Here is a 16,935-nt window from a genome sequence, read left to right as displayed (position 1 = left end):
TACATTGAATTAAATGTTTGGTACTAAGAAAATGCGCTGAATATTATGCTCTCAATCACAATCAAAGCAGACAAACATGGATGCAAAAAAGATAAGGGGCAATGCTAATGGACAAGAAACACCTGTTTGTGTTGATGGTCGCGCTTGATTTGAAGAGTGAGTCGAAATAAAGATTCCATGAAGGTCCAAATCCTAACAACAGCAACACGCTCCTATACACAATAGGAAACACGAAGAATACCTCTAGGAGGCACATCAGTGGGAAAGAGGAACTTTTCTAATCACTCAACTCTAAAACAAAAACACTCCTATCGTACTAATCTTACCTACCCTCCATCACGCGAGTGATGAGGATCAACAGTGTTTAATGACATAGGTCTTTGTTTCAGTGTACCAGATGTGAATGTGTAGGTATGGGTCAATGTTTTGACTTTTATTGTGCATACTCGTTTGCTAATTGCTCTTGCTCTTTATTATTTTTGTTTTTTGTGAGTATAAGGCCTTATATGTACATTCCCTAAGATTGGGAGATTGAGAGGTCAGGGAGGAAGGTTGAGAGGGAAGCAAGTGGATGATGGATGTCAGCAAACACTTCCCCCTTCCTTGGGTAGTTCATACCATTTGAAATGAGCTTGTCACCCTTTGAAACCAATCGTTCCAGTTGGTAAATAGGTGAGGAATTTTTCCAGTAGTTTTCTATTACCTTAGGTGCCTCATCGAGTTGCAAGGGTGGTAAGGTACTCTCCCAGGATCGAACTTGAAGTGGTCCATCTGGTGATTCTTGAATACTGGGAGGTGTGGATTCCTTTGTATCTTCATGGAGGTCCACTATTGTAGGTGGAGACTCTGGAGAAGCTTTTACCTCTATGGATGCATTATATGAGGAGCTAGAAGCTTCATGGGACTCCCCCCTTCCTGAGCTAGGTGGAACAAATTGTTCTTTCTTCGGTACCCAAACTAGCTCTAGAGCGGGTATGTAGCATTCTTTGATTTTTTTCTTTCCGTGATCGATGATTCGTTTTGGAGCTATGGGATTGAGCTCACATGGGTCAGGTGACAAGTAAGAACGCAATCTACATTTTGGCACCCAGATTTGATCATTTCCTTGATAGTAGCCTTGGGCTTCCAATAGTCGTTTAGGAATCCAACGCCACGTTTTCTTACTTTTCTTGGAGCTAGTGGTACGTTTCCTACAAGGCTTTTGTTTTTTAGCACTAGCTATGGTCGCTAAAGAAGCTTTAGGGACCCACTTGTATGTTCTCTTTGTTATATAAGGATGAATCTTGTCAGAAGCTATATGCATTGCTTGTAGCATATTTAAGGGTACAGGCATTTCATCCCCCTCAGGTGTTACCCATGTTGTCTCCCTATTTCCCCAAGTTTCTATGGTTACTTCTAGGTGGACCCAATCCACATTGTCTGACTCAGTCATCCCAGGTAGTACATCCATATAAGGAGAATCTTCCCCAACATCAGTGTCTGCTTTACACGTGTAACAATACTGCAATGGGGCCGAGTGAACTGTGGTGTCAGATCTATGATCAATTATAAACCTATTTCCTAGAGGATGTGCTCGACCCGTCACAAGATCCACTCGAATGACAGAATCTTGGAACTGCAATTAGACATGGTTTTTAGACCAGTCATGCACCATTTTTGCTTCTCTCATGAAAGGACGTCCTAAGATCATCTCCGATGCCATAGTGTGCTTGGAGAAGTCCATAACAATAAAGGTGATCCTTATTTTATGTCCAAAGACCTTGATCTTGAGATCTTCTAGCATCCCAATAGGTTTAACGATAGACCCATTGGCCATCTTCACTACTATGGTTGTGGTCGCAAGGTGAGGTCTTCCCATAGTTTCCCAGCAATTTTTAGTCGCAATGCTAACCCCAGCGCACCATCAAGGATTCCCTTCACAGTTAATCCCTTAGTAGTGATTGGTATAGTCGCATTGGATTCATCACCCTCAAAGTATTGTCCCAACTTGCTAACAGGTATTTCTATAACAAGGTTCTCATCTAGGTTGGGTTGTGGATCTATGTATTCCTCCTCTATTGGCATCTCCCAGATCCATCCATCTGGGCAAATTGTGGTAGCCCAAACTTTAGTTCTCCATTGAGGAAGGCTCGAAGAGCTGAGACTAGCTCGGGGTCTTTATATAGTTTGGACATGATGGTGGTTCTAACTTCTGAAGACATGAAATCCATCAATTTGGCAATGTTTAACGGCACCTTTTGGCCTTGAGTCCCTTGACGTGGGGAAGATGGGATCTCCATTTCTTCGATAGGATCAGGTAGTCCCTCTGTAAACATTCTTTCCATCAAGAAGTGAGTACGCCCACTTTCACATGACTTAAAGTCACTTTCTTCTTGGATGACACTAGGTATGTCCAAGGGTCTATGGACTTGGTGAGGTTGTTGTTGCGTAGGGAACACGGTGTCTGTAATCTGGATCTTCCTAGGTGCTGGTTCTAGATCCCTTTGGGTATCTTCTACCAAACTCCTTAATTGCTTGACTCGCTCAATCTCCTCTGTAGGGTTTGGGTAAGTTCCTATCTTCTTTTTGGATCCTGGCCATTGTGGCTCATGAAGATCTTCCTTGTTGGTTTCTATGTTAGTGGTCATTTTGGTCTCCATGGTTTCACCTGAATCAGAATCTTGTTCAGCATCGTTCATATATACGGGGTCGTCACCAGTCCCTATGTTGGTCTTTGAACTAGGGTCTGACTTCGCTGTTTTTTGCGATCTCTTTCTTCGTGTTTTCTTCTTTTTCTGAGATTGGGCAATTGATGCCATGTCTCTTTCCTCAAGAATATAATTTTGTTTTTGGAGCATCAATCGTTTGAGTACGTTTACTGGTACCACGGGTGTACTTTGTGATGGCTCCTCGGTAACTTCAATCAAGTTTAATGGCGTGATCTTCGGTGCATTTGGATTATTTGGACATTGGGCAATCAAATGATCTATGCCACATCGATTACACATGAGTATCGGCATTGTAGACGTGCTCGCTTGATTGGTTTGCATTAGTGTGGCATTGTTTTGTAGCCTAATAGGACACTCGACTACACGATGTGGGCCTCCACACTCATAGCATTGAAGAGGTGGTCTCTTAGCAGTGTAGTTGATATTTTGGCCTCTTGCCGCAAGAGCAGCTACTTGATATACAGGTTTGACTTGTCCCCAATAGTCCTCCATGTAGTATTGTGGACTTTCTTCAAGCACATCCATCCCATAGGCGACATTAGGATCTATATCTTCCTCACAACTCACTTGATGACTTACAACCCACTTGATTCACAGAAGTGATTCTCGGATGTGGTGGTTGTGGTCCTAGCACTAGAGGTGGTAAGGGTGTTGTTTGAATAACATTTTGGGCCCTAGGGACCATGTGTTCTGTTGTTTGTTCAACAGGTGGGGCCAGCATCAATGCAGGCACTCGAGGTGTGTCTGTCTATGCTAAGGTTGGTCTATTGGCCATTGCGCGCTTAAATACTATGCAATCCTTAGCTTGATGACCATACCTCCCACAGGCATTGCAATTCCCATTGAATTTTACTCTAAAAGTAGGGCATTCACTGGTACTATGCGGTCCATAGCATACTGAGCACCATTGTTGCTCCCTTCTTGGATACATATGATTGTTTTGCGGAGCACGATTGTCTCCAAGACTCTCTTGAATAGCATTGGTGAGATCTGCTAAAGTCATCTTAGATATCTTTGGCTCCTTAGCAATAGGCTTTAGGGTCATTGGCTGATGCCCTGATGCTTGCGAGCTAATAGATTTAGTCTCAAAACACACTCTTTCTCCTTGAATCATTAAATTATCCTCCAATTGGATTGCATTGGTGGTGACTGCTTCCCAAGTGGTGATACCTCTAATGACTAGGCCATTGTAGATATCCTCATGTCGTAATCCCCTAATGAATCTATCAAGCAATTGGTTATTGTTGAAGCACTCATTTGGATTACAACGAGAATTCAAATGCTTCAAGCGACTTATAAAGTCTCTCACCGACTCTCCTTCCTCTCGTTGGGCTTTCTGGAGCTGAGAGGCTACACCCCAAAGCACTCCCTCTCGTATGTATTCTTTTAAGAACAGTCTCCTAAGAGTAGGGTAAATCGTGTTTTCTTCCACCCTTAGGGTTCTATACCAATCCCCAGCCTTTCCACTTAAGGTTAGGCTTAAAGCATTGCTCTTATATAGGTCATTGTGTTCTCCTAGAGAATCGCATATTTGTTCAAACACTTCGATATGCTTTCTCACATCCCCGTCTCCACTAAATTTTTGTGTGAGCTTGGCTATTTGTACTACCTTACTTCTAGGCTCTCTATCAAGCGTGTTACGCATATTCTCAGCAATAGATCGACCAATAGCTTGAGAAAATGTTACCAAGTCACCTAAGTGAGCAGGCACCATGGGTCAAGGCAATCCAGAGACTACATGTGGAGTAGGTATTGGCATTGGGCTTGGCGCATAGGAAGCCCTTGGGTTCCACGTTGGGTACGATGTTGTGCCATGTGGTGGTCCATAGTCCATATGGGTGGCCCTAGGCATAGCAAACGTCGGATGTGACATGCTAATGCTAGCCGGTATAGTCCCATGGAAATAAGAACTTGTGTATTGTGGTTGTGGAGCATAGGTAGTTGAAACAATGGGAGGGGTAGGGACTACATGAGTGTGATGACCCATAGGTGCATACGATTGCTACACACTTGTAGGTACTATTGCAGGCATTGAGCTACCATGTAGTGGTGCTTTACTAACAAATCAGATCCATGGCGTGTTTCTCGGCGTGCCCATCATTAGGGTAGGCATGGTAGCCGTGGTGTCATCAAGGGAAAGATGAGCTAGACTTGGAAAGGTGAAGCTATCACTTGTGGGCTCAGATTGCACTGAGAACCTGGAGAAACAACATATGGGGGATCCATCGGACTTACCGAGGGAGTCTCCATTTGCGATAAGGTCGGTTGTTTAGCCTTCCTTGTACCCAATAATCTCATGAGACCCATTGAAGGCATGTTGATCCCCTTGTTCTGTCTCTCTAACTCAATGACCCTATGGATGACCTCACAAACTCTTTGTTGTTGATCCTCTACACTAGTAGCGCCCATTGTGGATTATAGGACATCTAACCAACCCACGTGATAGGTGTGACCTGTGTATAGGTCAGTCAGAGTTTCCATTTGTAGTTCGTACTCCCAGTTCTCATTTAGGAACACTCCATCTAGGATTGAGGTGCTAGGGGTGTCCTTTGAGCTAGATGCAATTTTGCTTTCTAGGGGTTGTCCCTTAGCGGTTGCTAAATCAGGAGCACTTGATTGCTCTCTTAGCAAGGATATTGACATAGGTGCTTTCGATTTTAACTCTCTTCGTTGCTCCGCCTTGCGTAAGCTCTCGACTTCCTTTTCCCTCGCTGCAAGGATATATCGCTCAACCTCTTGCACTTCGGCAAGGCTTCTACCATCGGGTAATATGACCTCGGAGGAAAATAAGTCTGAAGAGTCAGGAGGTGCAGTGAATGAAGTATTCACGTGCACATTCTCTAACGGTATAGGGTCTACGTTTGTCACGAATGGAGAATTTACTTCCCCACTCCCCTCATTTACATCATTAGCTCCATGTTCGAAGCGAGTGGCTCTACTAAAGGTTTCCTTCAGGCGGCTAAGCACTCTCGGCCCGGACCGAGGACCCATGGCATGCATGTCTTGGCTTGAGATATCGGGATTAGGCATTGGGAAACCCTCCATGACGTCGTAGTCAGAGGAAGAGTCACTAGACGCTATGTTCGGGTCTTGGTTTGTACTACCTTGGGTCCCCGCCGAGGTCCCGGAACCTAAAGTAGGTGGATATTGAGAACTCACGTAAGTCAAAATTCTCTCTAGTTGCTCCGTCTCTAGCACACGACTAGAGCGCAGATGCATGTGCTTTTGGCACCCTACAAACGTCGGCGAATAACCTCGAAGGTTAATCGCTTACCTTTTTTAAGCGTCCGTTTTCACTCGTGTTTTTTACATTTTCAATGTTATTTTATGTTTTATTTTTTATTATTAAAGTGTGTGATAGCTCAAAATGAGCGTATCACTTAAAGGGTCGCTGTGTGCTTTACAGCACAATTTTTGGGCATCTGACGTTCCGTTGGTCCTCAAAAAATTGTTTTTTAGCTACATGTGAAGCTAAAATTCGTTTTTTAAAAGGCGATTGGGGCCTATGCCTGAGCGTGAGCTTGGGCTTGGGTCTGGGAGATATTCCCATTCCCGTTCCTACCTTTTTTTTATATATATATATTTTAATTTTTAAGGATAAGGTCGCCACGGCCTGCGCGAGAGCACACACACACTCTATCTACCTACTTCTAACTAATACAACTACTCTTACACACTAACACATTCTATTAACTCTCTAATCTACTTCCTACTTACTTTACACAGAAAACTAACTACCTTAATACACAAAGAATAAACACAGTACCTTTGAAATCTCCATTAACACTACAACAAAAAAACGTGTTATCGACGCGGCCCGTCGCTGTGAAACCAGTCGCTATTAGCGACGCGCATAGCGACGCACATAGCATAAGAAATTTTCTTGGGCAGAGGGCAAGTAGCCTGGCTTGTGCCCAGTTAAAAGATGGACACAGCCACAGCCAGACTTCCTGCCCTCTGCCCAAGAAAGCGAGCAGCACCAAAATATCAACCATGCTCCCACGCGCAAAAATTTCGGCAGAGTTCCCTTTGTTTTTACATAAACTTTTCAAAAAAAAACCATATCATGTATACGCCTCCTACATGCTATCCATGTAGGATCTCACATGATGTTTAAGGCCAATGAAAGACAACCGAACCAACTGAAAAGCATAGCCATAACTTAAAAGCATAACCATAACTTAAAAGCATAACCATAACGAACCATAACCATAACTTAAAATCATAAGCATAACTTAAAACCATAACCGGCTATAACCACTTTTATCAAAACCATAATGCAGATAACCATAACCATAAACAAATTAACAATAACCATAAGCATAACCAGAAAGAGAAACAATAACAGTCTATACAATGACAATGACAATAATCATAACCATAAGGGAAACAATAACTGTCTGAACACTAGCTGTTTGTACAAAAAAGAGACACAGAAGCGTGTCTGTGTCTCACAAAGCATATAGATGAAATTTGGTCCACTAATGACTAGGCATCGCAACCTGCACATAGGACAACTCACAAAATTAGTATTGATATTACTTCACATATACTGACTTAATTAAATCAACTCACACATATTAACGTCTCACCTCAAGCGATCAGCGAGACTGTAAGGCCTCCCAATCTACAGGCTCTCCTGAAGCTTCAAGATCATTCAGTACTTCATAGATACCTCTGCGATATCCATCTGACTCCTCCTCGCGTGATGGAGCTCGATGCATCGCAAGATTCTACGTTTATACAAAAATCAAAGTAATGAGAATACATGATTCATCGCGTTTTAAAAAACGCCATAGTTAAGATTGGATTAGAAACTCACAAACTCATAGCGAAAGGTGTCGAAGCCTCCGCTGCCAAGATGAGATGTCCCCCTAGTCATCTGTCGTACCTACGCGGCCTCACGCTGCTGTCTGAACCGCGTGGCCGCTGTCCGCTCATCCTCGCTGATCTGCAGCCACGCCTCGTGTGGGATGCCCGAAGGCTTCGACGAGCCGATCCTGAAAGCCTTCCGAGCTGCATCTCGTCGATGTTTGATGGTGTCCCGTGCAACACCCTTGATCCACCGCGCCAAAACAAAGGAAGAACCCGGAGCAGGCTGGTACTCTCTCAGGATGGTCTCCACTATGTAAGCGACTTTTTCCTTTTCTTGCTGATCCCAAGACGTCAGAATGATAGTCGAAAACTGCAGCTTCACGAGCTAGCGAATCCACTGTCGCATCTTAGTCCCGACTCTATCCATGTCAACAGAACCATCTCCCCGTACATTATAGAGCTTGGAGGCACTAGGATCGTGTGCCCCTCAAGGTGTCCGAGGTGTGCCAAGAGGTGTGTCGAGAGGTGTGCATGGGTAAGACAGGGGTCGTGAACGAGGAGGGGTCGAAGCATCTGTGGACTCTCCTCCACAGCAACCACCACCTCCACCTGACGATCATGCAAACTGTCTCAATGGAGTTAGCCCTTGCGACTGCAATAGATTCCTCCCATATCTCCTTGGAAGAGATCCACTGCACTAGCTCTGAAATCTGTATATGCAGGTCCGCACTTCCTCCGTTAAACACCCCTTGATCGCAATTGGAAGAATGAATTGCAAGAACTTATGCCAGTTGTGCGATTTCAACCGTGACAGTTGATCATCACGGGTGAATGCTGTCTTGAGACATCGCATATATCCTGTTGGCGTCCTGAACTCTGAAATCACCCTTTTCACTTGTCGCTCTTCGTTTTTTAGCAATACCCATGGCGTTCTTGGAATTTTTGTTTCACCAGCTGCATTGGTGAAAGGCCACAGCTCTGGCATCTTTCCAACCGAATGCAAATCATCTCATGAAGCTCGATTGTCTTTCATTCCCATGATTGTCTTCCAGAGGAGCTCTCCCACATTCTTGAATATATGCATTGGATCCAGCAAATGGTTAATTAGTAGATCACCCCAGTACGGCAACGTATGGAGAATGGACAAACATTTCATTCTTGGAACAGGTTGCCCCTCATGTTGCTCCCATCGACGACGCCACTCTTGTACATGCATAGGACGACATTCGACGCAACCAAGCTGGCCTTCTCGCAAGTGATGGCCATCTGGAAGATAACGGTGGTGGCCTTGATAAATTGTCTTTTGAAGAGAGGTAGAATAGCACACATCCAAAGACTGCCCGCAAATTGGACATGCATTTTATCCCGAAGTTGTTAGTCCTGCATATATCAAAGCATGAATCAGGCCAAGGCAAAGGGCTTGCGAATAGCAAGAATTTTGTAAATCAATAACCATTACCAGAAGCTTCTCCGTATCCTGTCCAATCATGCATAGTCCACATAAGAAGTCCATGGATCCTTGCATGCTGTTGTCCTACTGGTTCAACCGCATCTGCTTTGTCGATCCCATGCCATAACTCCTGGAGCTCGTCAACTAGTGGAGCTAGATAAACATCCATGTTTTTTGCTTTGAACTTACCAGGTACAATCAAGCTTAAAATCAAATGACCCTTCTTGATAGCAAGCCACAGCGGGAGGTTGTAATTGATAAGGCACACAGGCCAAGTGCTCCATGACGAGCTTCTCAAGCCAAATGAATTGACTCCATCCATTGCCATGCCCAAACGCAAATTACATGGTTCACTCTTAAAATGTGGCCAGGTATCTTCAATGTGCCTCCAAGCCTTTGAATCAGCGGGTACCCTAAATGTTGCGTTAGTGGATCTATTCGTAGAATGCCACCGCATCAACTTTGCAATGGAACCACAACGAAACATGTTGTTTATCCTAGGAATAATAGGGAAATGCTGCAACACTTTAGCTGGCACTGTCTCGCCAACTGCATCTTGTTTGTAGCGCATTGCTCCGCACTTAGGACACGACAGACAATCTGCGAATTCATTGTGGAAAAGAATGCAATCATTTGGACATGCATGAATCTTGTTGTAGTCCAAGCCAACTGAGGTTAGAAGTTGCTTTGCGTATGGCCTGGAGGGGGGCATTTCATTGCCAGCCGGGAGAAGTTGCTCCCACAATAACCTGTTTAAGCCACATTAAATTAAAATTAAATCTCTCCGAGCACATCACCGTTGCAATCAAAAAATATCTTTTGTAAATTATGTACCTAAACAAAGAAGTGACGCTTACATCTGACCACCTGTACACTAACTGAAGATTCAAAAACGTCAGACAAGTACTTAGCACAGATATTTTGGCGCCTTCATAGATTGGTTGACGTGCCAACTTTCTCAACATGTCTTCAGGAGATAGGCGCACGGCTTCTGGTGCTGCTTTGTTCGCGTTCTCCTCGCTTGTCTGGAAGAAGGCATCCAGCATCTCCTCCCTGCCGTCGTCTTCTATCTGTAAGCCCTTTTCTGCTTCCATCTGTGGCTCTATATTGGTCGGACCTTCACGCATAATCTTTTTTTTCTCTCTCTCAGATGTAGGTGCTATGTCGCGGAAATCAATGCCCGTTCCGTAGAAGTCGTATCGCAGATTCTGTACGATTTCTCTAGCAAACTCTCCGTACTTGTGCACATGCTCATTACATATCCTACGCTTGCGCAGGATTTGATACTTGCAGAGCGTGCACGAGCATGCAATCTTTTCCTCCATGTTAGTTGATGACGTTGCCATCTACAATGATTATGAGTGTTGTTTTAATATATATATATATATATACTCCTCACAATGTAAACTACCTCGCATTCTCTAGTCTTGCCCAATCTCCGTACACCTCGGTCCAGAGGTGTACGGAGATCAGGACCACCGGGTCCAAATCTCGTCTTTATTGGTCAAATCCTATATGGGTAGACACATACGTGCACTCCCAGGTGTACATGGCAATGCATGTAGCAGGCAAAACCCCTTTGCCTCTTTTAGTTCCATAGTTTCTTCTCTGTCTACGTACCCTATCTCTCGTTCTTTCTCTCTCGATCTCTCTCTCGCTATCTCTCTTTCTCTCTCGATCTCGCTCTCGCTATCTCTCTTTCTCTCTCTCTCTCGATCTCGCTCTCGCTATATCTCTTTCTCTATTTTCCTATCTCTCTCTATTTCTCTATTTTCCTATTTCTCTGCCATAACTCCTGGAGCTCCACTTCCCTATCTCTCTCTCTCTCTGTCTCTCTCTCTCTCTCTCTCTCTCTCTCTCTCTATATATATATATATATATATATATATAACTCTCTTTCTCTATCTCTCTGTTTCCTATCTCTCTCTCTCTCTCTCTCTCTCTCTCTCTCTCTCTCTCTCTCTCTCTCTCTCTCTCTCTCTCTCTCTCTCTCTCTCTCTCTCTCTCTCTCTCTACTTACCTCTCTCTCTCTCTCTCTCTCGCTCTCTACTTCCCTATCTCTCTAATGATCGAACGAGCAACTGATCTAGGGAGATCTAGACGCCCACGACTGCGGAGGACTACACAACATCGACAGAGGCTGCATCAGAGGATCTAGCTAGGTCACTTTGGCTCGACATGCACAACGTCCGGTCAGAGTACTGACCATGGAGGAGATCTACCTATCCCAACTAGCTCATTTAGCCATTTTGTCCACACCCAGCAGTTTAGGATTCCATAATATTTTATATTGTCATCTTCTTACTCTGACTTTGTATCAGATCCATCACATTGTAACTTTCTTATCTCATGTCTCATAGGTCACTTTGGCCTTTCGAAGACGTTAATATAACATTTCATTTCATTTCTCTCTTTAATTTTTTTTTCTTTAGTTTTAATTTCCTAAGCATACATTAATTCTCTCTCTCTCTCTCTCTCTCTCTCTCTCTCTCTCTCTCTCTCTCTCTTTGATTACCTACACAAACACACATTTCTCTCTCTCGCTCTCTTTCCTACACACACACACACATTTCTCTCTCTCTCTCTCTCTCTCTCTCTCTCTCTCTCTCTCTCTCTCTCTCTCTCTCTCTCTCTCTCTCTCTCTCTTTCCTACACACACACACACACATTTCTCTCTCTCTCTCTCTCTCTCTCTCTCTCTCTCTCTCTCTCTCTCTCTCTCTCCTACACACACACACACCGCTCTCTCTCTCTCTCTCTCTATTTCCTACACACACCTCTCTCTCTCTCTCTTTCCTACACACACACACACACACGATGTAGAGGTAGAGAGAGAGAGAGAGAGAGAGCAAGAGAGAGGGGTTGGGGAGGGTGGAGATGGACATAATACCTGCGCAGCAGGTTTCGGTCGAGACCCGAGCAGGCAAAAATGGCCCATGCGCGCGGGTTTCCCTTTTTTCCCCCAATTTTTTTGGCGTCGATATACGCGTCGCTATACGCGTGGCAAATAAATCCTTTCCACGCGTATATGGACACACATTGCGACGCGTATAGCAACACGTATAGCGACGCTCGCTAATGTCATCGATATACGCGTGGAAAGGCATGGCCGTCGATATAGGCGCGTCGATATCTTCATTTAGTGTTGTAGTGTAACAAAGAAAACTAACTACCTTAATACACAGAGAATAAACAAAGTACCTTTGAAAACTCCATTAATTTTTAAAAAAACACAGTATAACACTAAATCTCTCTTCTCAACACACACACACACACTCCTTCCCTACCTTTCCTATACTTGAAATTGCACCACGGAGAAGCACAGAGTGCTACTCGAGCTTAATGCACGGCATTCCCCAGCAGCGGTGCCAAAAATGTGCGCGTATGTCACACGTGTCAATGCAAGGAACTTGCCGATACACCGTGTGCGATCCACAAATGGCTCCAAGCACACAACAAGCCTAAACTAGTAAGCTCAAAGAAGGCGATGGTGTCACTCACCGCTCTACGCTTGCTTCGTGGAGGATTCCTCACCGCGAAGAAGAAGGAGCCGCCGCTTCGCCGTGCTCAACCACTTTGCCACCGCCGTGCCGTTGTCGCAATGCTCTCTCTCTCTCTCTCTCTCTCTCTCTCTCTCTCTCTCTCTCTCTCTCTCTCTCTCTCTCTCACACACACACACACACACACACACACACACGCATACACACACACACAAAGAGATGAAGAAGAAGAAGATGGAGATGGAGCAAGAGCACTCTTCTATTGCACAAATGAGAGAATGAGTGAATTTTAGGTTTAGTTGACTTTTATATGAGCTCACCCCATTCACACTTGGGCGCCCATGCTTAGCCAACTAATCCCTTGAATGTTCCAGTTAGAGTGCGCCTCTCATCGGGGATCACTCTTACCCTTTTCCTATTGGACCGACAAGCCCGGTACCTGAATCTACCAAATAAATAATACAATGTCCGCCGTAGGTTAGAACGTCCGTCGTAGGTGATAGGGTGTCCGTGAGCCGTGAGGGTTAACACAAAGGCTAAGCAAAATTTTGAACTTATAAGGGTGCAACAATACGTGTTTTATCCCGATGTTTCACCTTACTACATCCCTAACCCTCCAAGAACCATTAATGACAACTCTAAATTCTTTGATGTATGCTACCTTTTGCAAATCTTTATCATCTAGAATGAAAAATCATCTTGGTCAAAATTCCCTTCACTATAAAAATTTCTCAAAGTTTATTGTGGACATTTACCGTGTTTTATAGTGAGATAGTGGAAAATGGAGTGGCCAAAAAGGAGAGAGAGTGATGGAAGGAGTGTTTTTGTAAATTAAACATTATCATGTGTATTATCGTGCCTATTGTTGCTCTTATTACTGCACATTTTGCCACTTTTATTACCTTTGCTATTATTACACAACGACTTGGAGGCAAAAAAATCAAATTTGGATACTTCTTTCAATTTTACAAAATAAAAATCAAATCTAGGTACTTTCTTTTTTACAAAAAAAATATATAGAGCGTGATATTTTTCATTAAAAGTGAACAAAGAAATAGAAAACATTTGATCATCAAATTAATCACATGCATATGATTAACATAGATTAGCATACGTGTGCTTTGGAGTAAGATTATTCAAATTTGAGTACTTAATTCCATTTTACAAAAAAATTATAGAGCATTTGATAATTTTCATTAAAAGCTGGACAAAAAAATGATAGATATTTGATCGTTGAATTAATCACATACATTTGATTGACATAAATTAGCATGCTTGATAAAATTAGAGAGAGAGAGAGAGAGAGAGAGAGAGAGGTGACTCGGCAAAAAATTATTATAGAATAAAATGTACAAAATGTTTACAAATCATCTTCAAAAATATCTCTACAAGTGGTATCATCTAGATCTAAACTCATGGATTTTAAATCAACAAAGACAATAAATGAATTGTCATTTGTAGATGTGTTGGCTTCATCATCTTCCATCTCATCATCATCATCATGAAAATCATCCTCCTTGCTAAGATTGGTGATGGGACTTGATTCATTGATCTCTCTACTCTTGGTCTCCTCCTCGTCCAAAGTAATAGGTGGGAGAGGATCAAAGATCTCCACTTCATTAGAGGCAAAAATGGTTCTTCCTTGAGGTATTATTGGAACTCGATGCTTGTGTTGCATGGCATATATATGAGTGCACACAAGCATTTAAAGGCCAGAATGCGACATGCAAAATATTGAGCTTATGTGCTACATTGATCGTTTTCACTATTGTGGCATTGGATATGATGTAAGTGATGCAGTGCGGACTCTCAACATTGATATTACAACCAAAATTTTGGTTTATGGATTGATGGGATATATATGACCTATAAAACAAAATTTCAAAGTGAGTCACATTGGTATTATGGTACAAAAAAAAAATAAAGGTGTTTTTGGTAATCACTCACCTTCTCACAATTGTGTGGCATAGCTAAGTTGTCATATCTCCCTATGTGATGTACCTTGGATTCCACCATGTAGATTCCATTCTCATATTGTCTAGAAACATTTATAAATCACTTGCACTCAACGATGAAGGTATCAACAATGGTCCCACGATACTTGACCTTATCATTATCTGTGTCAAAGTTTCCCATGATGCCACAATCCATGGTGGTTTGATGCTCATCAATGTGACGTGTGTGAAAGTGTCAACTCTTTGACCACATAGAGATAAAGGAAAGACATTATAGAATAGAAAAAAATATACAATCATTTACAAAGATAAAATCAAGTAAAAACTTCAATATGGTTTAAGCATATGAGTACTCTACTTTTGGCAAGCAACCTTGTGCATACTCTCATTCTTTGTTGGTGATGTTCTCTTTGCGTGTCTTTGCTGTGTCTTTGCTTTGGTCATTCTCTCATGAATCTACTAAAAATTAATGAGATCTAAAAAACATGTAAGGTATTGAAGAATCAAGGGTGCCCTCCTACCTCCATGAGCTTGATTTCCTCTCTTCCAAATGTATTGCCTTTGCCATTGTCTACAAGTCCACCCACTTGGTCATAACCTTTGCATTGAGGATGCAAAAATTGTTGACCACTTGACATAGATCCATGCCCATGTTAATTAATTTTTCTTTTCCACATGGCAAGTGTAAATTTATCTTGCATCCTCCTCATTTGACCAAATGTGAGGCATAGAGGGATCAATAGAAGTCAAATACTCTGAAATATATACAAATGCATCTCGCACAATCTATCCTTCAGTCATGCATGCCTTTAGTTGGGCTTGTAGACACACAAAATCTTTGAGAGTTTTGAAAATTCTATGTAGAAAGAACACCCATCATGCATGCACTACTCCACATATAACTATCTCCTCAACCACATGAACCATGTGGTGGACTTGACTAACAAGAATTGATCGAGAAAATGCATCCTCAATGGGGCACACTATTTCCATGGCAATCGTTTGAGTAGCAGAGATGGCATCTATTTCAATTTCTTTGGAGCTTACAAATCTGCAAGATAATACAAAAGAGCACACTAAGTGTACGTTGAGGATTTAGTGTATATAAAATAGTTTAGTGGAATAGGGATATGATGTACCTTACTAGCTCATTGAGTTTGAAGATAACTTCCCTCACTTTCTTGTCTTTGCATGTGCACATACTCATGGGAAAAATGAACTACTATGTCAAAAGATTAAGACAAGCTATTATTTTAATCATACACAAAATTGAAGATCTAAACTAAATGAGGGACAACATAAAATTTGAAAAATTACCTATAACATCTTGTGCCAATTGTGAGACTTCAACCCATACAATTGAATGTTTCCACCTTTCTTTGCCTCTATGAAAGCTGCCTTTAGTGATCTCATGTATTTTATCGTTATGCAAATAGAGGCAATGGAACCCTTCACTTGGTCAAACTCATCTTTGGTTAAAATCCCGTGGCTTTAGGAATCACAATCTCTCCATTTGAGCCTCGACATGGAGTGGCGGATGTGGGGGGATGTTTCAAGGCCCTCAAATCCTCCCTCACCCCCAATGAGTCTCGTTTGTCTGTAATGTGGTCCCAAAGGGTGTGTGAAACACTCTCGAGTATTTGCATGGGATCCAAGAGGTGTTTAATTTTTAAGTCCTTCCAATATGGAATCCTTAAAAATATGGAGTACCTTGGCATACCTTTTAGTGAATTAGATGGGGGTGGATCACTATTGTTGTTCTCTTCCCAAATGCTTGCCTAATCTACCATTGTGCACTTTAGAGGAGTCTTCCCATTTGTTGAAGCCTTGTATTTGATATTCGCTATGATTTTGGGGTAGGAAATGTTGATTTTATTGGATAGGTTACCTTGTGCAAGGTATCTAGTCGCTTCATCACCAATGATAGCCCACATGTAGAACAGGCATTATGGCCCAATGTGAACAACCTTGCACTTAAATCGTTACAAAAAATATTTACTCTTCACATAATAACGAGAAAGAAGAATGAGCAGAACATACCAAAAATATCTCCAAGGCCAAGGTAGTCGTGCACAGTCCACATAAGGATACACCTCACAATGGCCTCTTTCCTCTCCTTTGGAAGTGAAACATCAATAAAGAAGATTCCCTTTCATAAATCATACAACTCCTTGATGAGTTGCTTGAGGTAGACATCAATATTTGCCACTTTTTACATCCTTGGCATAAGCAAAGAAATAAGAATATTTCCCTTCTTGGTTATCTCCCATGGCGGAATATTGTACTTGATAATCACCACTAGCCAATTGCTCCATGATGTAGACTTGGTGCCAAAGGGATTGACAATGTCACTTGTCAACATAAGCCTCAAGTGCCAAGGTTGTATCATAAAATCTAGCCATTGAGCCTTGATGTGCCTCCATGCAGGTGAATCAAGAGGGACATGCATCATTCCATCATTTAAGTGTGGTGACTAGCGTGCCATGTGAAGCTCCATTGTAGACCTA

The 16,935-nt window shown here is 42.5% G+C and overlaps 1 pseudogene; it reads right to left on the bottom strand.

The window, feature by feature from the left end:
* Positions 1 to 14,528: 14,528 nt before the first annotated feature.
* Positions 14,529 to 16,511, bottom strand: LOC147460645 (uncharacterized; annotated as a pseudogene).
* Positions 16,512 to 16,935: the final 424 nt, after the last annotated feature.

The sequence above is a fragment of the Adiantum capillus-veneris genome, chromosome 3, assembly GCF_014529385.1.
Source record: "Adiantum capillus-veneris isolate H3 chromosome 3, ASM1452938v2, whole genome shotgun sequence".
In the NCBI taxonomy this organism is placed as follows: Eukaryota; Viridiplantae; Streptophyta; class Polypodiopsida; order Polypodiales; family Pteridaceae; genus Adiantum; species Adiantum capillus-veneris.
This window is presented reverse-complemented; position numbering and strand designations above follow the sequence as displayed.